The 24,000-nt window shown below is 43.0% G+C and overlaps 1 pseudogene; it reads right to left on the reverse strand.

Moving 5' to 3' along the window:
- Positions 1–2,455: 2,455 nt before the first annotated feature.
- On the reverse strand, positions 2,456–2,961 carry LOC147915308 (small ribosomal subunit protein eS24 pseudogene; annotated as a pseudogene).
- Positions 2,962–24,000: the final 21,039 nt, after the last annotated feature.

Consider the following 24,000-nt stretch of genomic DNA (forward strand, 5'->3'; position numbering starts at 1 on the left):
TCTCTTTAAGGCAATGCTTCTCAAACTAGGGGGCCAAGAACACAAAACCATGGGACAAACATCTTGCTGGAAGATCTGGAAGGAAAACAGACATAGACATATTCTAGAGTAGAACGTAGCTTCTCTGAAAGCCCTCCTGGCTCACTGCATACAACCAACCATTGGCTGTCAGATCCGTGGGTGGAACGGGCAATGATCAGGGGATCTCTCTGGGCCCAACATGATGTTAAGGTTGGCTCCTCCTGAGTTTCATCTGTATGGGGTTTGGGACTTTCTAAAGCAAATTTCATTTGGTCTCCACAACACCTCTGAGAAGTAGTAAATGTTATTCCCACTTGACACAAGAAGAAACTAAGGCTCAAAGGCCACATGATTGGATTAAAGTCATTTGACTACAGTAACTCCTGGGTCAGTATTTTCATTCTGACTCGTGAACAAGGGCTATGTTCTGTTGGGAATTTATGTATTTCGTATTTAGTTATTTAAGACAAGAGCTATCATTGTCTTGCTTTTGACCTTTGTTTATTGTTTTTATTTACATAGTGAATTTTCCTGACAGTTTCAAGGAAAATCTACATACATGGAAGAAGGTCTGGGGAAAATGAGAGGAGGAAAGATAAAATGAAGCCAAGAACTTTCACTCCCTGCAACCTGGGTGGCCCCAGATATGCCTCTATCCTTTCTCATAGCCATTGCTAAAGGGATACCAGTAAGTTTGTCCAGTCTTGTGGCCCATGCTAGGTACCCCGAGGAACACTGATAGAATGGCAGGCTGGGCAGAACTATGACAGCTGACAGAGCTAACATCTCTGCTTATGAGTAGGGATTGAAAAAGAAAAGTCCAGAGGTTGAGAGGTTTTTCCTTTCCCACGGTAATTCGCAAAGGAGAAACTCTGGACTCTTTCCAGTAGTGAGGTGTTGGTTGATCCGTTAATCTCGTTGATCGTTGCTCCTTACCAGTATTTCCGCCTCTGATTCACCCACCTCCAACACTCTCAGTCCAGAGTGGTTGTTACTCTGTAAAGGGTGGGGTCACACAAGGGCCACCTCCCTGTGCCATTTGTACTCTGATCTCAATGGCTCCTGTTTGCATCACCCAGATGTTCATCTAGGAACCAGGATGTGGTATTTTCTCATTTGATTCTTGCATTAACAGCAAGGAAAGTAAGATGGGTGAAAGTTGTTGCCTTCACTGGCAAGAAAACAAGACCTAGAGCAGGAGACAGAACCAGGACTAGAACCTAAGTCAGGAAACCCCAGTCAGGAGCTCTTCCAGCCATGGCAACTATCAAGGAAGAGTGTCGGGGTCTGGGGCTGCCCACAAGTCCAGGTCGGCAGAGCCGGGGTCTTGTCTGCCCCTGTGACTCCATTGCTGGGCATTGGAGTCAGGGTGGCTTCATGGGCATTCAACCCGTGCAGTTGCACAGGGCCCCAGGCTCAGAAAGGCCCACACTTGGTTTAATGCTCTGCTGTCACTATCTTGAAATCCTTACTAATTTTACCTTTTAAAAAAAAATTTATTGTGGCAAAATATACATATCATAAAATTTACCATTGTAACCACTTTTAAGAGTACAGTTCAGTAGCATTAAATATATTCACAATGTTGCGCAGCTATCACCACTATCCATTTCCAGAACTTTTTCATCTCCTCAAACAGAAGCTCTGTATCCAATGACTCCCCATTCTCCCCTGCCCCTGACCCCTGATTATCTCTATTCCACCTCTGTCTCTATGAATTTGACTATGCTAGGAACCTCATATAAGTGGAATCATACTGTATTTGTCCTTTTGTATCTGACTTATTTCACTAAGCGTAATGTTTTCATCCATGTTGTAGCATGTGTCAGAGTGTCCTTCATTTTTAAGACAGAATCATCTTCCATCACATGGCTGGACCACATTTAGTTTATCCCTTCATCTGTCGGTGGACATTTAGGTTTCTTCCACCTTTTGGCTACTGTGCATAATGCTACTATGAACATTGATGTATGAGTTACTATTCATTTCTAATTATTTAAAAAATGGGGGAAACATTAATAATAAATGGAATTTGGTGGGTAAAAACCTTCAAAACCCAAGGCCAATGAGAAGAAAACAGCAAAAATGATCATGGCGAGTAAAAACCTTCAAAACCCAAGGCCAATGAGAAGAAAACAGCAAAAATGATCATGGCTAGTAAAAACGCAGGGAGACTTGCTCTAGGGCAAGGTTGTTTCCTGGTTCACTTTCTTCCTCGTTGTTCATTTGCGTCAACCTGTTCATCCTTAACCAGTTGTCAGATGCCTCATTGACTTGATAATAGTTTTGGCAGGGGAAAGAAACACATTAAACATATCCACTGACTATAAACGTATCCCCGTTTCAGAAATGCTCAGTGTGGATAATTATTAAAGCTGGGTGATGGGTGTGTGGAGATTCACTATACTATTTTCTCCATTTTTTTTTTTTTAGAAGTTCTTAGTTTATTAATCCTCTCATGAAAAATCTCCACAATCACCACAGATAAAGTCACTGCAGAATCTTTACTCCTTCTTTTTGCCAGCACCGACATTGGCCTTCGCAGTTCCCCTGACTTTCTTCATTCTGTTCTTGCGTTCCTTTCGCTGTTTTCTTGAGGTCTTTTTCTTCTCATACAGGCCATGTCTTGCAAGTCTGTGTTTGGGTTCATTTTTCTTTGCATAATCCAAGGAATCATAAATCATGCCAAAGCCAGTTGTCTTCCCACCACCAAAATGGGTTCTGAATCCAAATACAAAGATGACATCTGGTGTGGTCTTGTACATTTTGGCTAGTTTTTCCCGAATTTCTGGTACTGTTGCCTTCCCAGGGTGAAGGACATCGATAACCATTTGTTTCCGCTGAAGTAGTCGGTTGGTCATGAACTTCCTGGTCCGGATAGTTACTGTGTCGTTCATGATTGCGGTGGATCCTCAAGCAGCCGGGGAGGAAAAGAGCTTTTTTTTTTTTTTTTTTTCATTTTTTTAATTTTGAAATTTTAATAAGAAAATAAAAAATAATTTGAAAAATTTTTAAAGTGTATCTTGAAGTGGAGGAAAGAGGGTTCATTCTACTTTCTGACTGAACCCACCTTTCCTGGCTTGATCTCCATCCCAGGGGCTTGGAAGTCTGTGACTTGGTTCTGGTCCCCGGCTCCTGAGAGAGTGTTGGGTGTCCCCAGGAGGCCTCCTGGGGCCTGAAGGATTACAAACAAGTTGCCTGGAGTTATTCCCCTCCTCTCCACCCCCTGGCCCCGTACACTATACTGAAATGAATTCCAGTAAAGTTAACATCCTGGATGGAGAAGAGGAGGGGGGAGCCCCCAGATATGCTCCTGGGAAGCACTTCTGTCTCCTGCCATCCCAGGAGGACCAGCAAGAGCTGAGCTGCCAGGGAGGGGGGCTGGGCTGTAAAATGATGCTTCCTTCAATCCCCAACCCCCACTTCCTTATATTAGGAATTTTAACAAAAGAAGGAACATTAAACCAGATAATAGGACTCTGCCAACTTTTCTTGTGGTCCAGGAACATCTGCTCGAGAAACCCCACACTGTGGGGTGAGTCACTGGGGTCCGGCCTCGCATTGGCTGAGAGGATCTCCTGATGTCGAAGGAAAGCTGGTCTTCCTCCTATTGGAAGGGAGCAGACCCAGGGCCGCCAGCAATTGCTTGGCTTGGGTGGTGTTGGAGCGTGTGGCTACCACCCCGACCTCCCAGCTTCTCCTCAGCCCCTGGCAGCGTGCATGGCTTCCTGAAACTGTCTGCAAACTTTGGAAGAGGTTAGAAAAATGAGACAGACGGTCACAGGATAGCTAACAAAATCTGCCCCTTATAGAACTGGCCACAAGGCCTGCAACTGGTTCAAATGAGCTGACTAGTCAATTCCAGGGATGTCAGTACTGATGTGATTGAAAAAGTGTGATGGCTTCTTAATCCTGCAATAAAAATCTCACTTTCTATAGGAGTAGCCCATTCCTGGTTTGGATCTTAAGACTTGGGCCTGGCAGGCAGGACCTAAGCAGCCCAACCAGGGCTGGGTCCTGTGTGAAAACTAGAGTCAACACCCGTGGCCCTGGTCCTCTGAAATCCTGAAGGTGGGATTAGCTGGTTCTCCCACGGCAACTGCCTAGAAAGGGGCTGACCACAGTTACTGCAGGCTCACACCTTCTGGGCCGGTCCTGAGCCAACTCTTCTCTCTCCATCTCTCCATCTCTGCTGGCTACCTCCCTCTGGTTACCACGGACACGTCTGTTCCATTTTTGGGAAACAGATTTCAGAAAAAGAGTAAAGAAGCCATCTCTAATTTCAGTGTATTTGGGGCCACATAGAAGTTCTAAGGGCTTGGTGAAAAGGGCATGAAGGAACCACACAAAGTCTTACAACGTCAGAGCTGGAACAATAATGGCTGGCTTTTTTTTTTTTTTTTTTTTTTAAGTCTTAATATACATTAGTCTTGGTGCTGAACTTACATGGATTCTTTCATTTAATCCTTACCACCAAATACCCGAGGCAGTATCCAGATGTGACAGGTGGAAGCAGGTCAAGTAACCTGTCCAAGGTCACATGTGTTGTAAGTGGCAGAGTTGACATTCACACTCAGCCCCGCCTGAGCCCAGGGCCCATGCTGTGTCGTTAAGCTAGACCCCCGAAAGGACCTGAGGGCACCTGCGCAGAGCTCTCACTCTTCAGTGAGGCTGAGGCTTCAGGTTCTAAGGCACTTGGTCAAGGTCACACAATTAGTTAATGAAAGAGCTGGGATGAGAAGCCTGACCTGGAAGGAAGGAAGATGTCCTGTCTCCTGGGCCAGGGTGACATGGTTGAAAGAGCTTGTGCTGACCAGGGAAGCTTAGGCAAGCTGATTAATATCTCTGAGCTGCCAAGTCCTCCTCTGTGGGATCAGCCTGGAAAATACCTCCCTCACAGTTTATAGTGAGGAGTAAATGCAACGGTGTATGCAAAGTTCCCAGTGTTGAACCTGGCACTCGTTAGGGACTGAATAATGCTGCTGTTACTATTATTTACTTTGGCAATGGTACCGTCCTATATCACTCACAAAGTTCTTCCTTGTCTGCTAAAATAATAAGTGAGCCTTGTTTCTTGCCTGGACAGGGACAGAGCTGGGCCCAGGGCAGGCTTGTGGATCCTCACTCTTACCCGACCGGCTGTTTGGAGTACTAATGGAAACCCAAGGTTGGGTTCTGAGAACTGGATTGAGACCTGGCCCAGAGCTGACCCACTGTGAGTGGGGGCGGGGTGGGGGGGGCAGTACAGTGACCAATGTCCTGGTTTGCTCAGGACTGAGGAGTCTCCTGGAACATGAAACTTTCAGTACTAAAGCCGGGACAGTCCTGGAAACGGTTGGCCACACAAGATGGCAGCGATTCTATGCCAGGGTGAATATCCTCGGGGAGCTCTGGGCATTTAGGGGGGACTCTGATCTGTCGACACTCACAGGTGCCAAGAGCGAAGGTGGTCGGAAATTTGCCCAGCCCACTCCGGCCAAGAGTAAAGCAGAATTCGCCTTACTTTGTTAAAGGAGGCTTTAAACCAGGTGACTTGACTATGAAACAGTCGCAGCAACTATTGGAGGACACGAAGGACCCCTTGGCCCTCGCTGGGCCTCTGGAGTGTCCCCGGGCTGCTCTACTCTCTCCGCTGGGAGCCCCCACCAGTCGCTGCCCGGAATGCGGCAGCTGGGAGAACCCCAGCCCCTGGGACTAGGAGAACAGGCTCCTCACTGCCAGGGCCCCTCCTAGAGGCCTGGGGGCATTTTGTATGTGTCATCTTGCATTATTTTTCTTAAAGAAGGCCCCCAAAACTGCATCAAAACCTGGGTCCACCCCTGGCTGAAGGCAGTGGCTATCCAGGGCTGACCTTGGGCATCAACAGAGCAGGGAATTGCGCCCGGAAGAGAATTTAGGGCATCTCCAGCCTCAGAGTCTGGGACTACCCTTAAGAGCTGTTTCCTGGTAAAGGTGAAAGAATTTGGAGCAATGAAGACAGCACTGGGGAAATTAGCTATGACCCTAAACTCCCGTGGGGCAGGGAAGTCAGGCCCCATGTGTGTTCTGATGTTGAGGGGGCAGAATGCAGGTGGTACAGAGGGTTGAGAGAACAATGTCTCGAAAAGAGGGAGGCCGATTGGCCTCCTAATACCACTGGACTTTTGGTGGGTAACACCCTCCTGGAGGCTTTGCTCTCAGCACTGGATTCCAGGAAATGTGAGGCTGGCTGGCGCCCCCTAGGGCTCAAAGGCTGAAGTGTGGCCAGTTGTGGAAAAGGCATTGGAGGGGCCTGAGCTGTGTGACCTCCTTTCTTGGTCCTCAGTTTTCCCATCTGTTAAATGCCTGACTCTTCTGAACCCGTCCAGCCGAGAAATTCGGTGAGACAAAGCAAAGACATCGATGCTACTTCTCTTCAGCTTCTACGAGAACTACCCCCATTCCATCAAAAAAGAAAGAAAAAGAGAAAAAGGAGCAAAGTGGCCCATGGGCATGGGGTGAATCCTTGTCAGTCTGTGCAAGGCAGGAAGCCAGGCAGAAAACAACAGTTTTGGGCTGCCCTCTCTTACCCTTGATGAGCATGACCTCCGACTGCTCTCTAGCAGTCGGTCAAAATGGAATGGGCAGGAGTTTAGGAGTTTAGGAGACCTGATCTCAGTCCTGGCTGTTATTGTCCTCTGTCCCCAGGTTTGTCTGAGGCCATGTCTTCGCCTGTTAAAAGCTGGGGGCGGGCGTTGGTGTGGGGGGAGGTGCAGAGGAGGGGAGCATTGCTATTCTGATTCTTTCCGAGGGTGTTGTAAGAATCAAAATGAAAGGGCTTTGAAAAGGATAAAGTTCCACTCATACTTAAAGGATTATTATTTACTTAATTCCTTGAAAGAAAATCACAGTGAGAACTTTCTCGGTCCTGGGATGGCTGGGTTTTCTGGGGATAATTTCAACACCATGCAGTGGGACTTTTACACCTGGCCTCGCTGGCTGGTAAACCTTGGTCCAGGAGACATTTTCAGCTGGATCTCCTGTTAGGTAAATGGGCCAAATATGGCCTCAGTGTACGGGCCTAGAATGTTCCCGTGTTGCTTATTTATTCACAGCAGGCTAGGACTGTTAGCCCAAAGCCTGCCAGGGCCAAACTCAAGTTGTTACACGTTCAGTTGCTTTAAATATAACCCAAATAAATATATTTTTAGATATTAGAGCCTGTCTGCTTTGTAAACCCCATGAAACTGCACTCAACATCTGCTAACCATAGATAAGACAAACCCTGCAGCTATGAAAGACCCCATATTGCTGCTGCCTTCTGGAGCAATCAAACCCAGAGACCCCCCCCCCCACTTTGTTGCAGAGTGACATCACCTAGATACGTAAGCCCCTCTCTGCCCCCAGGAGTCCTCTTGCCCTGTTCCCTTCTGGGTGGTGGCCTTGTGCTGCTGTCTTGGGAAGGTCTCTTGCTGGGATGGCCGGCCCCTTTCATTCAGCATTAACCAAATGCCACCCAGTAAAGCTTGTTGTGTGTTACTGCGTCTCGTGGTCCTACCTCTTCCTTGATCAGCCCTGAAATCCTCAAATTTACAGCACATTTGTTCAGCCCGCTCCTAACTCAGAAAACCTCAGACGTTTTCCCTGTGGTTCAAGTTAGGCGCTCGTACAAACATCAGCAAACCTCCTTAGTCTGGAAGTGCTCCATGTGGAACTTTGCTCCCCAGTGCTCAGGGCCTTCGGGACTGGCAGCAGCTCCTGGGAAACCGGAGGGGCAAGACCCCAAACCCACCGCTCCAGGCTTCAGGCTTGTGATGACACCTGCGGTCAGACACACGTGCCTGGGGGGGGGAATGGCTCGAGGGTCCACCAGGGCTGCGCCTGGGGCAGGGATCAGGGCGGACAGGTCTGCAGGGGGCTGTCACCGTAAGGTTGGAACGTGGCAGGTAGTTTACTTAATTGAAGAGTGAGCATTACAGCCGGAGGGGCCCGTGGAGATCAAGTGCAACTTCATTTTACAGAAAAGGAAATTTAAGTCTGGGAAGTCGTGCAAAGTGATTTGCCTAGTTCACAAACTAATTACTGGCAGAGCTGGGGTGCCCAATCCATCCACTGTGTTTTCAACCACAATACCCTGCCGAAACTTGCACAGAGCCAATTTGTACCAGCGAACTATTTACATGATTTGCCACAAGAATGGTACCTGCAGACTGGCCGTTATCTTTATCTTACAGCTGTAAAATCAGGACACCTCATTCCCCCAGCCACAGTGACTGGTTCAGGGTGAGAAGCATGTCAGCAGAGCTGGTGATAATGAATACTTTTGCTGGAATTGTTGGGAGACACCTGCCATGGATCCCTTGCCTCTCATAGAGTCTGAGAATGAAGACAGCTCAGAGAACAAAGGAGAGAGAGAGAGACTGAATATTGCTAATGTTGTTTGATCTCTTTATTGCTTCACTTGAAGTTCACCCTGAGCTTTTCAGTTATGTTTTTACATAAGGAATTTGAGTCAGATTTTCTATCATTTGCAACATACACTGGGGTGCCAAATCAACAATCTCCCTGTTGTTTTCTACCATCATTCTTTGATCATTTTACTCATGCTGATGCACTTTCTGCCAGTGCCTTCCTGTGATGCTTTCAAAGTACAACTTAGTTCGACAAACATTTATTGGGCTTTTACTGTATTCCAGTAGAAGTGTCCTGAGTTATGCTTTGGGAGACAAACAAAGATTATTAGGACACAGTTTCTGCTTTCAAGAAATTTATAGACTCAGAAGTTGTTATTAAATGAACCACAACACACAGTGATATATGCAGTTACACAAGTCCACACAAAGCCCCAAAACAATACCTAGGAAGAAGGGATTCAGTGTGCAGAGGTGAGAGGAGCTACCAAGGGGAGGTGATACTAGAACAGGATTCTGAATGATAACATGAGAGCGAGGTTGGAGGCAAGATCCTCTTGGATGACATGGCTTTTCCCCAGCCTTGTTCTAAGTGACTGTGGGTCATTAGCACCCCTCCCCCACAGGCCAGTTCTTTCTGATGCATGGTGCCTTCTGTAGAGAAGTTTGAATCAAGTTCCTCAGGGATTGAGCTAAGGGCCATTTGGCCATATGGGCCACTTTGGATTTTCAGGTTGGAGAAGAGAGGAGTATTTTAAAATCTATGTTTTGGGGGCTTTGATATTTATATTCATATGCTTGAGGATTCATTTATGGAGAATAAGAAAGCATTGCATTTATTTTGGGAGGTCTCACAAAACTGAGATAGGACCAAATATCAGCAGACTTTACTAGACCCTTTATAAGACCCTGGCTGAGCTGTCTAGCCTTCCCTCGTGCTCTACCCACCCCTGCAACTTGAACCTTGAGAAATACTGAACTACTGTTCGCAGGACACACCAACTCTTACCTCCCTTTCTCTCTCCCTCTTCCAGGGCTGCCTCCTTCTTGTTCAGTAACATTGTGACTTCTCATCCTTTACACACCACCTACAATACCACCTCTTCTCGAACCTTCCTGCCACTTCCTGGGAGACCTATGTACTCTTCTTCTGTTCCCACAATCCTTTATACACACTCTCTGGAGGGAGGGGAAGAGGGGGTGAAAGTGTGAAATTGAGAAAATAGGAGGCTCTGCAGGACGAAGTCCAAGAAAGCTGAGTTAGACAGAATTGTGCTTTTCTCTGATGCCATTGAGGGTCATCGGTCAACAGTGGTCATCACTCATTGAGGGTTCTATTTGGAATGACATCATCCGTGCCCCAAGATACTGTCAAGGCCCTTCTGGAAGAATCCAGCCCAGTTGAACAACGGCTGCCTAACCGCCAAAACCACCCGTAAGACACCTGCTGCCCCAATGGCATGATCGTCATTAGATTATGTTGTTATTGGCAGCAAGGATGTCTCCTCTCTGGAGTATAAGTTTCTTGGAAGAAGAGCAGTGTATTTTTTTTTTTTTAAGATTTTATTTATTCAGTTTTTTCCCCCAAAGCCCCAGTAGATAGTTGTATGTCATAGGTTCACATCCTTCTAGTTGCTGTACGTGGGACTCGGCCTCGCGTTGGACGGAGCAGTGGTGCCTCGGGGCGCCCCCGGGATCTGAACCCGGGCCGCCAGCATCAGAGCGCGCGCACTTAACCGCTAAGCCACGGAGCCGGCCCAGAGCAGTGTATTTTTATCTTCCTGTCTCTGATGCCTACCCCAGTACCTAGCTTATAGCAGGCATTCAATGAATGTATGTTAGCGAGTCAATGAGTGAGTAAATGCACGAATGAATGAATGAACCCGTCCCATGATGGGGATAAAAAACAAACAAACAAAAAACACTGGATCCTGATCAATCTAACTACAGGCTTTGGAAGCTTTATCTTTCTCACCTGAAAAATGAGGATAGCGGACACCTGAGTTCAGGCTTGAAAATGTTGATCCTAAGAGCACTGAACTTTCTTACAGTGAAGTTTCCCCCAGTGAAATCTGCTGCCTTCTGAAGTGCTCTTTCAGTCTGATGATTCCCATCGGGATCCTGCACAGGCTGGAGGACCAGGTGCCCCGCAAAGTCCCTCCTTAATGCAAAGGCTCTTTGTGCTGGCTTGCCCAGAGTCTTGCGCTAGTTAGGGCAGAGCTGGGCACCCCAGCCAGTTCTCTTTCTGCAAGACCACATCGCTCCATCACACTGACGGTCCCTGGAGGGCCGTCGAATATGCCAGGTGTACTCCACAGAAACTGGTGCCGTCGACAACCAAAACATGAGGCCATAACTAGAGGGGATAAAGGGTAGATGATCTCACTGGAGGTGGAAATCCAAGAAAGAGTCTGGTGAGACTTCTAGGCACCTGATTTGGGTCAGAGGAAGAAGTAAGAGAGAAACTGAGGAAATGGAAAGGAAGGAAAGGAGGAGCTTGAAAATAAGGTATTGTTAGAAACTGGCCAGTTGGACTCAGGGCCAGTTTCCTGCTCAGTAGCTTTGTGCCATTCCCCACAACAGGTGTGGCTCCCAGCTGAGGAGTCTTGCTTGGCTGTGGCACAAGAGGAGGGGGTGCTGGGCTTGTAGGGTTTGGGGTCACTGTGTTTCAAAGTTAAGAGGGCAGAAGGCTATGGAACTACTAATTCCACCTGATTCCGCTGAAAAACTGGTGGAAAAGGAAGGCTGGCTGCCCTGGAAGGAAAAGGTTTCAGTATATGGCAGTGGGCAGCTGATGCATGATAAGTTTCAACACCCAGGAGGCCTGGTCTCCACCCTATGGTTGAGACCAGAAGCTGTTCCCAAGAATGGAGAGAACAAGAGAAGAATTTAGTGTCAGGTGTATAAGCCAAAATTTAGGGGTTTTGTTCTCCTGGTTCTGTTATCCCAAGAGATTTTGGCTACAGCAGTACTTATTTACTTACTTACTTACTTACTTACTTATTTATTTATTTATTTGTGAGGAAGATCTGCCCTGAGCTAACATCCATGCTAATCCTCCTCTTTTTGCCAAGGAAGACCGGCTCTGAGCTAACATCTATTGCCAATCCTCCTCCTTTTTTTCCCCACAGCCCCAGTAGATAGTTGTATGTCATAGTTGCACATCCTTCTAGTTGCTGTATGTGGGACGCCGCCTCAGCATGGCCGGAGAAGCGGTGTGTCAGTGCGTGCCCGGGATCCGAACCCTGGCCACCAGCAGCGGAGTGCACACACTTAACCGCTAAGCCACAGGGCTGGCCCCTACAGCAGTATTTTTGAAGGTGTGTTTCTGTTCTTTTGAAGGTTCTGTTTCTGTCATCTTAGATGTTAGAACTCCAAGTGGAAAAATTAAGCACATTTCTTTAAGGCTGCATGTGACAGACACTGGTAATTTGCTACCCCCAAAAGCTCTCCTAACCCCCTTCTACCTTACCACTTCTCACTATCAGTGCTAGAATTGTTAAATATTCACTTCTGTGGTTTTCCTTGCGGATGAGGGTGAGCATATGACTCTGTTCTAACCCATGAGATATAAACAGAAGCCTAAGAGGGTAGAAGTTGGGGGGTTATGAGAAAGCTTATGCCTTCATGATAAATGAAGCAAGAGCCAACATGGGATTTTTCCTTCCTCCTCTTATCTGCCGAAAATGCAAATATGATGGCTGGAACTGCAGCAGCCATCATGTGACTGTGAGGGAAGACCAAGAAAATTGAAGTGACATCTCCTCTGGTACGACTGATCCATCGAACCAGGGCCACAACCACCTCTCTCCAGGCTTCTTGTCTTAAAATAAAAAAGGTCGTGTAGTTGAGTTTTCTGCTTTTTGCAGCTGAATGTAATCATAACCGATATGTAGGGCTCCTAAGTACATTTAATATGCTCAGGTGTATTTTGAATCTCCAAGAGGGAGAGAAAATATGCAGCAACTCCAAACTTGCATAACTGAGATATAATTCTTTAAAAAAATAATTTTTGTGGGACTAGTGCTTCAGGTATACCCTTTGGGAAACTCTGGGCTAGGGGATCACAAGCCTGGTGTGACAGATGGACCCTAGGGTGGCCCCTATGTCCATACCCCATAAATCCTCTCCCTTTGAGCGTAGGCAGGACCTATGACTTGCTACTAACCAGTAGATATGGCAAAGGTGTTGGGATGTCACTTCCATTATTATGTTATGATTAGACAGATAGATGATAGATGATAGACAATGGATGGATAGATAAGTAGATGATAGATAGATAATGATAGATAGATGATAGACAATAGATGGATAGGTAGGTAGATGATATATAGACAGATAGAACAATTATACATACATGTATGTAGCTCTGTCTTGCGAGCATGTGCTAGAGATTCTCCTGCTGAACTTGAAGAAGTAAGCTGCCATGCTGTAAACCACCAGTGGAGAGCATCACCTGGCAAGAACTATGGGCGGCCCCTAGGAGCTAAGGGCCTCAGTCCTACAACCATGAGGAACTGAATTCTGCCAACAACCACACGGGCTTGGAAGAGGACCCCAGGCCTCAGGTGAGAGTACAGCAGCCCCACCTGACAACTTTATTGCAGCTTTATTGCAACTTTATTGCAACTTTATTGAGACCCTGAGCAGAAGAGCTAAGCTGTACCCAGATTTCTGACCCACAGAAACTGTGAGACAATCAACGTGTATGTCACTTTAAATGGTAGGTTTGTGGTAGTTGTTACACAGCAACGGAAAATTAACACACCTGGGAAAGTGCCAGCTCCCAGTACAAGGCTCCAACCTGTAGGTTGGTTCTGGTACGTGGGGTCTGGGGCTAACGACATTAGGGCCTTCCCACATGGCCCACCTATTTTTCTTCTAGGTCACCTTTCCTCCAGTAAAGATGTGCTAATCTAGAAAGCTCTTTTACGTATAAAACCCTCAAAAAATGAAACAGCTCCAAACACATGATGTTCTGCCGTAAGTTTCATCACCTCTTATTGGTCTTTGGGTATTCGTATCAAGTTGCATCGTATGGAGAGTTCATCCCTTGTTCCATCTTCTTGGAGAGAAATTGACCGTCCTCGCTGAGGGTACAACATTATTTTTGGAGACTATTTTGCCCTTCAGAGTGGAGAATCTGGGTTCCTGGTATTTTGGTTATTTATCATCCTTCCTTGTCTTCATTTGACATTCAAAATATATGCCTTCCTATGAAATTTCCACAACAGATGGGAAAGAGTAGCAAATTAGATTTTGTTGGGCCCTCTAACCCAGGGATATTCCAAAACTTTTCTTTAGTAAAAAGAGAGCCCATTTACCTGTAGCTGTGAATAATTTTTGTCTTTTGCTCCAAATACTGTCTGCAGCCCAGGGAAGAAGTGACCTCAGCCTTGTATTCAGCCAATGTGTATTTGCCACTTTATTAGTTGTTCCTTTCATCAACTTTTCCTGGAAAGCTGTTTCACCTGAAGCACAGAGGCTGTCCGTTGTCCACTCTTCCATCAGATTTTGGACTGTGGTTCGGGTTGCCTGTTAGAATACACAAGTGAGTTCCATGCTACACGAGGGTCCAGCCATGAGACCCTCCCACCCAATCCACCTCCCCTCCGTCTGTTAACACATATCTGCCCTCCTTTCTGTAAAGGGACAGATTAAAGATGTGTTACTGAGCAAGGGCTCACCACCAGATGTGCATAAAGAGCCAATTATTGTGGCATCAGCCTTTGGGAAATAACTTTATTTGCGAGATTCATCTGCAAGGAGACTGGAAAGATGTGCTCTCAGATCTGTCTCCCCGATCCGGGGCTTGCGGCACAATTTATGGGATGAAGGGCAGGGCGGTCTGAAGTGTGGAGATAGATGATTGGAGGTGAGGAGAAGTGAGGTAATTGATGATCTGTGCAAGTACAGTCGAGCTTCATGGCTCTTCACAGGACACAGGATGGCCACGTTACCATGATCTGAGCATTGTTTTGAGCTCTTTGACCTCAAAAAGGTCACTTGTCGAGCATTTGTGCAGGCCCAGTTGATGGGTTGGTGGTCTCAACTGGCCTGAACTGGACAGGGGGGGCTCTCAGTTCCTGAAAGACAATTCTTTATTACTCTGTTGATAAGATGGTTGAACTGGTCCTAGAGGGCCCATGGTTACAGATGTGTCTACATAGAAAGTTAAAACTACAGCATTGTTTAAAAAAAAATTACTGTCACCAAAATCAAAGTAGAAAAACCAGCAACAAACTGAGAAAAATTTTATAAAAAGGAGAAAAAAGACAAAAGGTTAATATTCCTATTAAAAAATAAGCTTACTTTTCAGTAAGAACAAAACAGGTGCCTAAAAGGCTCTGTACCCACAATTCCAACATGTGTGTGTGGCAGGGGATTTCCCCATACTGCCAAGAAATTCTCTGACACCAGCTGGGTGCCCCACAATTTAACTCAGTTCTGATACCATTTACCTGGAGTTAGCATCAGATCCCACAGGTTAAGGGCTCAGTCCTACAAGACTGCCCCTTCTCCTCCACCTCAGAGGCCAGCCTCAAGTCCAGGTTGTCACCTCTGCTTCTGACTGACTGGCTCTAGACTGAAGGTTCCAAAGACTCCCTCCTTGGGTTTGATTAACTTGCTAGAGTAGCTCACAAGACTCAGAGAAACATTTTACTTACTAAATCACCAGATTATTATAAGAGGATATAACTCAGGAACATCCAGATGGGAGAGATGCATAGGGCAAGGTATGGGGAAAGGGTGCAGATCTTCCATGCTCTCTGTGGGTGCCACTCTCCTGGAATCTCCATCTGTTCACCAACCTGGAAGCTCTCTCAACCTGGCCTTTTGGGTTTTTATGGAGGCTGCATTACGTAGGCATGATTAATCAAATCACTGACCATTGGCAGTCGATCAATTCAACCTTCATCCCCTTTCCCCTCCCTGGAGATCGAGGGGTGGGGCTGAAAGTTCCAACCCTCCAATCACAGGGTTGATTCTCCTGGCAACCAGCCCCCATCCTCAGGTGACCTAGGAGCTCTCCAGTAGTCACCTCAGTAACGTAACAAAAGATACCTTTATTGCTCTTATCACCAAAAATTCTAAGGGTTTTAGAAGCTCTGTGGTAGAAATGGGGGCAAAGACCAACTATGTATTTCTTATTATAAATTACAATTTCACAGCACCCCAGTAGAAAAATTAACAGAGAATAGGACCCTGTAAATCATGGAAGAAGAGATACAATTGACCAATAACCATGAAAAGATGACGACAGTTATCTATTAACACAAAGCAGAGAAAAGCAAATCTTATTTGAATTTCAATTTTAAAATTTATTTTGTGAGTTTTAGATTGGCAAAGATGAAATAGAATGATAAAACCTGGTGTAGTCAAGGTCTAGAAAAGTGAAGCAATTTCATATCCTCTTGTAATTGGATTGTAAATGGATACATTTAATCAGGAAGCCAATAATTTAAATCATGTGTTCAGTGCTGCCATTTATGTGGATCTTTATTTCTTCATATTGAGACATGTTCACCACATATTGCTGAGTGCAAAACAGCATGATCCTATTTATCTCAAATTGCATGCCACATATATATGATTGCATGCAGGGTACAGTTATACCTGCACAATGTACGGACCGAGAGAAGGGTTTAGAAAGATGGTCACAGTAGTTCTTTCTGGATGGTGGGATTGGGGATTATCTCGTTCTCATTTATCAAGTCTGAAAGGCCAGCCTGTTCCCACCCCATCTGTGACGATAGCCCCCGTCCTCGGCTCCACTCCCCTTCCAGGTGCCTGGCTGAATTGGATTCCCTGTGCACAGCCACAGTGGGAAAGGAGGCAGGGTAGTTAGGCCATTCAAAGGGATGCAAAGGAAATTTTGGCCATTTGAGAGGAGAAAGGAAAGGTCATTTATTCTAATACTGAAGAACAATCACCTTAGAAACTAGGAGAAGCTTCCTGGACTAAGCTTCCCTAAGAAGACCAAAGACAGTTGCCTATGTGGATTTTCATCTTTTTTTTTCCTTTCTGGAGCATTTATCCCTACCTCCCACTTCCTTATATTGTGAAAGAGTCTTTTTTTTTTTTAATAATGAAAGTTTTACCTATGCAACGCTGCCAAACCACAGGAAGTCCTCTACCAGATGGTGTTTCCCAGGCCAGCCACCCTAAACATCCAGGATCCAGACTGACAAGGAGAGGTTTGGTGCCTGTAACAAGCACTTGTGAGTCTAGGGGTGGGGAGAGTTTCTCCTGCTTTTCATCCTGTTTTCTTGGAAACAGTTGGGTTTATTTAAATTTTACCTGGATGGAAATTTTTACAAAGAACAAAAATGAGAATTTACTTTAGAAAGTCAGATTTAGGTTTTGTTCTGCCTAAGCCCAATAGTCACTAGAAGGGGAAGACTAAGAAGGAAAAAAATATGGGAGTCTTGGGTTTTCTCTGGAGACAGTGACAACTGATATTCTACAGCCCTTCCTTCTGCTCAGGGCCTAGAAACCCCAAAGCGATGACAGATAATGGTGAGGCTGGTGAATGGGGACTCTGGTGAACTGGAGAATGCACCCCCTTCCAAAGGGGCAGCCTTAACACCGAGCTAGGAGTGTCACCTGAACCTCTGGTTTTTAAAGGAAGGCAGAGATTGGATTTTCATATCAAATCTCCCAATATGTCCTTATGGGTAACTGATTGGAATAAATAAAAGATATTGTTCGAACCAAATGAAATAGAGCAGAAGAGATCCTAAAGACCATCTTGTTGAATCTATCATCTTGGAGATAGAAGTCTGAGGACCAGAGGAAGACATGTCTCATCAGTGTCAATGAATAAGAGGCATAAACTTCAAGAGAAGCAAAAAGTTTACTTGAGGTCTCAAGAATTGCAATTCGGGGAGAACAAATTCAGGTAGAAATGCAAATAACGTCCTCCTAGAGAGTAAAAGTCAGGAGCTTTAAAGACAAAGAAGTGAGGTTGTATTATAAAGAATTTTAATTGGAGCTGGAGACAGAGAGCTAGTCTTGGCTAAACATCGATTGACTCTTGATTATATCTTCAGAAAGTCCACAAGCCTCAGTCTTTGTGATCAAGATGTCTATTCTCCTGCTGACTTCTCAAACAATTGCTTGTAAAATAATTGCCATTTTGGCCCAGTCCAAAGGTTTGGCCCAGTCCAAGGTTTAAGACAGCAAGCCAGTTTCTCTGAAGGGGCAGCTCTGACTCCATTTAAAATGGCTCCACTATAGTCAATTTTGACATGTCCCCATTTGGTTAAGATCTTTCTTTGAAAGCATTGCTGATCAACCATTTGAGAGCATTGCTGATTGACTATTGGAAAGCATTGCCGATCAGCCATCAGCCATCAAAGCATCGTTGGCCCCTCATCACCAGAAAGGCTCATTCTTCATATGTCATGTCCCACGTAGGAGGGAAAGTGGTTTCCTTAGGGGCCTTAGGCCACAATTGAGCAACAAGAGTGCCAGAGCAGAGAAAAGCCTTACCATCAAGTTCCTTTAAAAGCAAACACTGTAGTTCCTCAAAGTTTCTCAGGCGAAGGCTTAGAAGCCTTAGCAATCATTCCAAGTGCTGAGTGACCATTATCCAAGTGCATAATTGTCCACTCGATGTTTTCATAACATCGAGCTACGCAGAAAAGACAAAGTTTTACAACAGCGAGAATTCCTATAACAATAAACAAAATGCTAAGTCCAAATTGGAGAATAGATCTGAACCAGAAGGCCATTCCTGAGGAGAGCCAGCTAAAGTGATCAAAGAACCATGGGGTGTCAGTGGGCACAATATTTAACCATTTGGCCTGTGCTCAGATTTTTTCTAGTTCAGTTTTTACTTTGCCAGAGGTGTTTACCCAAGTACAACAAGAGGTGTTTGCCACAGAACAACTCCACCTTGTCCAGCTAGGAGGTAATCAAGAGCAATTCTATTGCCTAATATGACTCGTGAAGGGAATCCAAAGATTTATCTTGGGAAGCTATTGCTTTAGTGGCAGATTTAGCAATATTGTCCAGGGTTTTAGATAAATCTCTGGTCATATATTCATTCACAGCAGTGCATACCCAAGGAAAAAATATTTTTTCCAAATCTGGTAGCTTCACTGGTGTTGATCCCGCCAGGCACTGAACACCCTTGACTATGCATGAAACTAGTTTCATATTTTAGTCTGAGAAGTAGATTCAAAGATAAAGCCCAATGCTGAGTTTCTGATTGATCATATAATGAAGTAGGTATAACCAATAATCCAATTGCATAACAACATCTAGTTTGATGGAGACTTAAGCAGTGTGTCCTCATAGGTCTTTCTGCTAAGTATAAGTGAAAAATATACCCTAGGGAAACACAAATCATGGAATCATTATAATGAAATCAACTAAACCAAGGATTTGACTGGCTTGGCAAGGATTTCTAGACACTTAGCACAAGGAATTAGGAGAGGAATGGCAAAGAGATTGGTAATTAAATGAACTAAGAACCTCTAGATTCATGTACAGAATGAGACTTCTGATGACAAACCAAATAGTCAGAAAGATTTCCCCCTTTTGTAATAGATTCAGAGCTGCAGCTAAGAGTCTTGTATTTCCAAGAAAGAGAGGGAGAAAATAAGGTAAGAAACAACAGCGAGTTGTAGGTGTACAGGCCTGGTCTGGCCATCTGGGGAAAGCTGTCTGTCTCAGACGTCGGTTGCTTCTCTTCCTGGTCAATTTGACTTGAAGCTCTCCAGCACGTGTACAGGACCAGCTGTTGGGTAGAGCTTTCTTTAGCTATGAGATGTATCTCCAAGGTTAAATACCTTCTAGTTTGCAGCAGTGTCAGTGGTCAAGAGGGCTTGGTAAGTTATTTTCAATGAGGCCTGAGGGCTATCTTCCTCTGATGATACTTCCAGAATACCCAGTCACCAGGCTCCAGACTGTGACCAACAGGATCCTTTACATTGGAATCCAAGTAGCTTCCTTAAGCTGTTGATGATAGGCTTGAGTATAAGACATTAGAGACTTACAGTAGCTCATCATCAGCATGATACTAGAATCTAACATCTACAAACGTGCAAACATAATTTTTTTTTCTCCACAATTACCCTCAGTTTTTTTCTCAAAGTTAATCACAGTAAAACTAACTTCTTTATATTAAAAACTTGGCCTGATTAAATGAAAATAAGAATATTCATTTGGAGTTTCTGAATTCTGGAGGGATCAGGCAGGGAGAAAAAGTAAATGTTTCATCTTTATTTACAAAGGTATATCTTACCAAATTGTTTATAGCTTAAGAGAAAAGATTTCTTTAAATCTGGAAAAACAAAATATTAGAGCATCCTCCTCAATTCATGGAGTCCCATGTCATTAATATTTGTTCTTGATCTTTTGTTAGCAGTTTTATGAAGCCGTCAGTCTCTCTGTTAGAGTTCTGTAATTTCTTACTCAGTTCAGTTTTATGATCTGAAAGTTTATCAGAAACCTGTATTCTAGAGTATGTGTCAGAGTCCTTTCCAGGAATCTCTCTGAAGATGAAACATATTTGCAAAAGCATCAGAGTAACACAATAACACAATAAATGACAAAAGACTTAAAGTGCCTTGGTTAAAGTTCTGATTAATGCAATTGATAAGGAAATTTGGTTATTTCTGTGACATATAACATTTTAAGATAATAACTAGAATTATGACTGATAACATTATACTAAGACATATCAGAATTTTAGGAATTTCATATTATTTTTAGAACTTTTATATTAATAACATATATACATACAAGGATATCTATAAAGGAGGCTTTGCATCACTTATTTGACAATGCTTCTCATGAAATTTAACATACCAAATAAACCTAATTAGTTTACTATTTCCCTTTTTATAAGAAAGAACAAATTCTTTGAGAAGTCCCAGGGGCTCTCTGGAAATTCTCAAAGTTACTTTCAGGTAAAAAAAAAAAAAGACTTTATTTAGGATTTGAATTTTTGAGAAGTTTGTTAAAGATATCAAAAAGTTTGAAAACATTTGGTCAAGTAAGATCATAGGTCACTATGAAACAATGCTTAGTTATCCATTTAACCAAAGTGACAACAATAGAAGATGTTAAAGGCAAACATAGAGACTTAAACAGTCAAAAAAACAAATAAAAAACAAACCTTAGCTATCTTAATAGAGAGACCTCAGGTTTTTGAACACAGGAAATTATTTTGACAAAACATAGAATCCCTGCCTTTTAGATAGACTTACTCAGAAGTAAAGAAAAAACTTTCATAATCTCTTTATCAAGAGCAGACTAAATGTCCAAGAAAACTATCTCTTTAAGAGAGAGAGAAAATCAAATCCTAATTTTGCAGCAGCTTACTTTTGATATCAAAACTCATTTACTTAATTAAATTCATTTAAATCTTAGCCAAATTGACCATGCACAAGACTGTTTTCTCAGGGTTCTTCTTCCACAAATCTGTAGTTTCTTTTTTACATTCAGAATTTGTTCTTTCTTCTTTCTCATATCCAGTTTTTCTTTAGGACAAATTTACTTGCTTAACAAAAAAAATCTCCATTCCTTATACTGAAACATACATTTTCTCCTAGCATAAATGTTTTTTTTTTTTTCTGGTGAGGAAGATTAGCCCTGAGCTAACATCTGTTGCCAATCCTCCTCTTTTTGCTGAGGAAGATTGGCCCTGAACTAACATCTGTGTCCATTATCCTCTATTTTGTATGTGGGACACCTGCCACAGCATGGCTTGATAAGTGGTGCATAGGTCTGTGCCTGGGATCTAAACCTGCTAACCCTGGACTGCCAAAGCGGAGCATGTGAACTTAACCACTATGCTACCAGGCCAGCCTCTAAAATTTTTTTTTAATGTGGCAAAAGACAGCTTTACTAATGGACATCTGACCCCATTTAAAATGGCTCCACTATAGTCAATTTTAATGCCAGGATGACACCAAAGGTTGGACCAGAGTCTAGACCTGCTGACTCACGGTGTGGCTTTATTAATTGGCATTCAACTGCTGGCTCTTTCAAATAGCCAAAACATATTTAGTTAGGTTAATTCTTCTTCCCTCTGCTGCTTCTCCTTTTCTCCCTCTCTCCTTTCCTCCCTCCTTTCTTTCAATTATTCATCCATTCATGTGTATCTCCTTTTCATTATTTTCTAGACAATTTTAAATTTGAATTCCTCTGATGCAGGAGGTATTTAGGAGGGTGTTTCTTAATTCTAAGTATTTAATACTTTTTAAGGTTTTCTTTTATTATGTATTTTTAATTTTATTGCCCTAGCTCAGGAAATTTGGCTTGTATATCTCCACATTTTGTATTTTATTGAGGTTTTCTTTGGAACCACATATATGGTCAATTTTTATAAAGATTCCAAGGGCAAAATAAAATAATGTTTATTTTTCATTAGCCAGACACTGAATTCTATATATGTACTAAATCAAGCTTGTTGATTGTCATATTCAGATTCTCTATGTCATTTATTTTTATTTTTCTAGATCTGTAAAATTCAGATGTAGGTATATTAAAGTATTTCACTATTAATGTATGTGTGTGTATGCCTTAAGTCCTTCTTGTATTTTTAGTAGTTTTTGTTTTATATATCTTGTAACTATACTGTTTGAAATATCAAAATTTATAGCTGTTAAGTTTTCTTCAAACTGCACCTTTTACCATACTATAATGTCTCTCATAATTCTGATTAATGCTTTTGACTTTAAATTCCACTTTGTCTAATGTTGGTATCTCCACCTGCTTTCTTTTTGAGCATATGTGTTGGGTATCTTTGTCTATCTGTTTATTTTCTTTAAGTATGTCACTTTTTAAAATATAAACTATGTATGCTCATTATTAAAAATTTAAGAAATACAGAAAATTATGAAGAAGAAAGTGACAAATTACCAAAAATTCTAAATTCTACTAAAAATAACTGATGATAACACTTGGTTGACATCATTCCAGACAGCTCTCTATGCATATATGGAAAGAAGGATCTAGAGAAAGAGAGAGAGGCAGCAAGACAAAGATATAGAGAGACACCAAAAGAGATGAAAACAATTACATAAGGATGGTATCATTCTGTATGTGACATATTTTTAAAAATGAATACTGCATTTAATTTTAAATGAATTTAACAGAAACAAATGCCTAGATCAAACTTCTTTAGATAATTGTTTCTTCCCCACAAGAGAAATAAGTTCCTAAAAGATGCCACTAAATATAAGGGAATTTAAGAAGTTAGAATCCTCACGGGTTTTTTTTTTTTTTAAATGTGAGTTTCCATATAGGCAAGACTGATTGATTACTTGCTAGGATAGACAAGGGATTAACACTTAGAAATATCCTCCATCCTGCCCTCTCCTTCCTCCTAGTTTTGATGCTTATATTATTTTAACTTTGTCAGAGTTTACGTTCTGCAACCATAATGATCTGCAACCATAATGATCTTGGATGTTTAATAGCATTCCTATATCTAAGTGGACTCTGTGCTCCCCACCAAGCCCATTTCTATGGCTTCAAAATAACAGGGCTCTTTATTTCAATTCATCCTTTAGTGAGCGAGATTTCACCATCAAGTAGATTTTTCAAAAGGGCTCATAGATGCTGTATTTTCTGAGTCCTTTCATGTCTGGAAATGTAAGCTCTTGCCTTTATACTTAAGCTCCAACTTGGCTGGGTAGAATCCTTTGTTCTGGCACTGATTACTGCAGGAAAGACATCTGAAACCTACCTTATTTTCCTCCTTGTAAGTGAATTTCTTTTTGTCCTGAATGTGAAATATATATATATATATTTATTTATTTCTAAGTTTAATAGTTTAGCCAGAATGTGTCTGAAGGTTATTGTTACAGATTTTTCCTACTAAATGGTATGTATTTTCCATCTTGCAGATTCTGTCTTTATCCTAATACTTATATGAGTTCACTTTTTTTTTTTTTGAGTTTTGTGTGTCATTTATTTCTTTTTTTTTTTTTTAATTTTTTGTTTATTGCAGTAACATTGGCTTATAACATTGTAAAAATTTCAGGTGTACATCATTGTACTTCTATTTCTGCATAGATTACATCATGTTCACCACCCAAATACTAATTACAACCCATCACCACACACATGTACCCAATTATCCCTTTCACCCTCCTCCCTCCCCCCTTCCCCTCTGGTAACCACCAATCCAATCTCTGTCCCTATGTGTTTGTTTATTGTTGTTATTATCTACTACTTAATGAAGGAAATCATACGGTATTTGACCTTCTCCCTCTGACTTATTTCACTTTGCATCATGCCCTCAATGTCCATCCATGTTGTCACAAATGGCTGGATTTCATCGTTTCTTATGGCTGAGTAGTATTCCATTGTGTATATATACCACAGCTTTTTTATCCATTCATCCCTTGATGGGCACTTAGGTTGCTTCCAAGTCTTGGCTATCGTGAATAAGGCTGCAATGAACACAGGGGTGCATGTACCTTTGCAAATTGGTGTTTTCAAGTTCTTTGGATAAATACCCAACAGTGGAATAGCTGGATCATATGGTAGTTCTATCGTTGATTTTTTGAGGAATCTCCATACTGTTTTCCATAGTGGCTGCACCAGTTTGCACTCCCACCAGCAGTGTATGAGAGTTCCCTTCTCT

Source organism: Ceratotherium simum, chromosome 14, assembly GCF_057802395.1.
Source record: "Ceratotherium simum simum isolate JZ-2026a chromosome 14, ASM5780239v1, whole genome shotgun sequence".
NCBI classification, from domain to species: domain Eukaryota; kingdom Metazoa; phylum Chordata; class Mammalia; order Perissodactyla; family Rhinocerotidae; genus Ceratotherium; species Ceratotherium simum.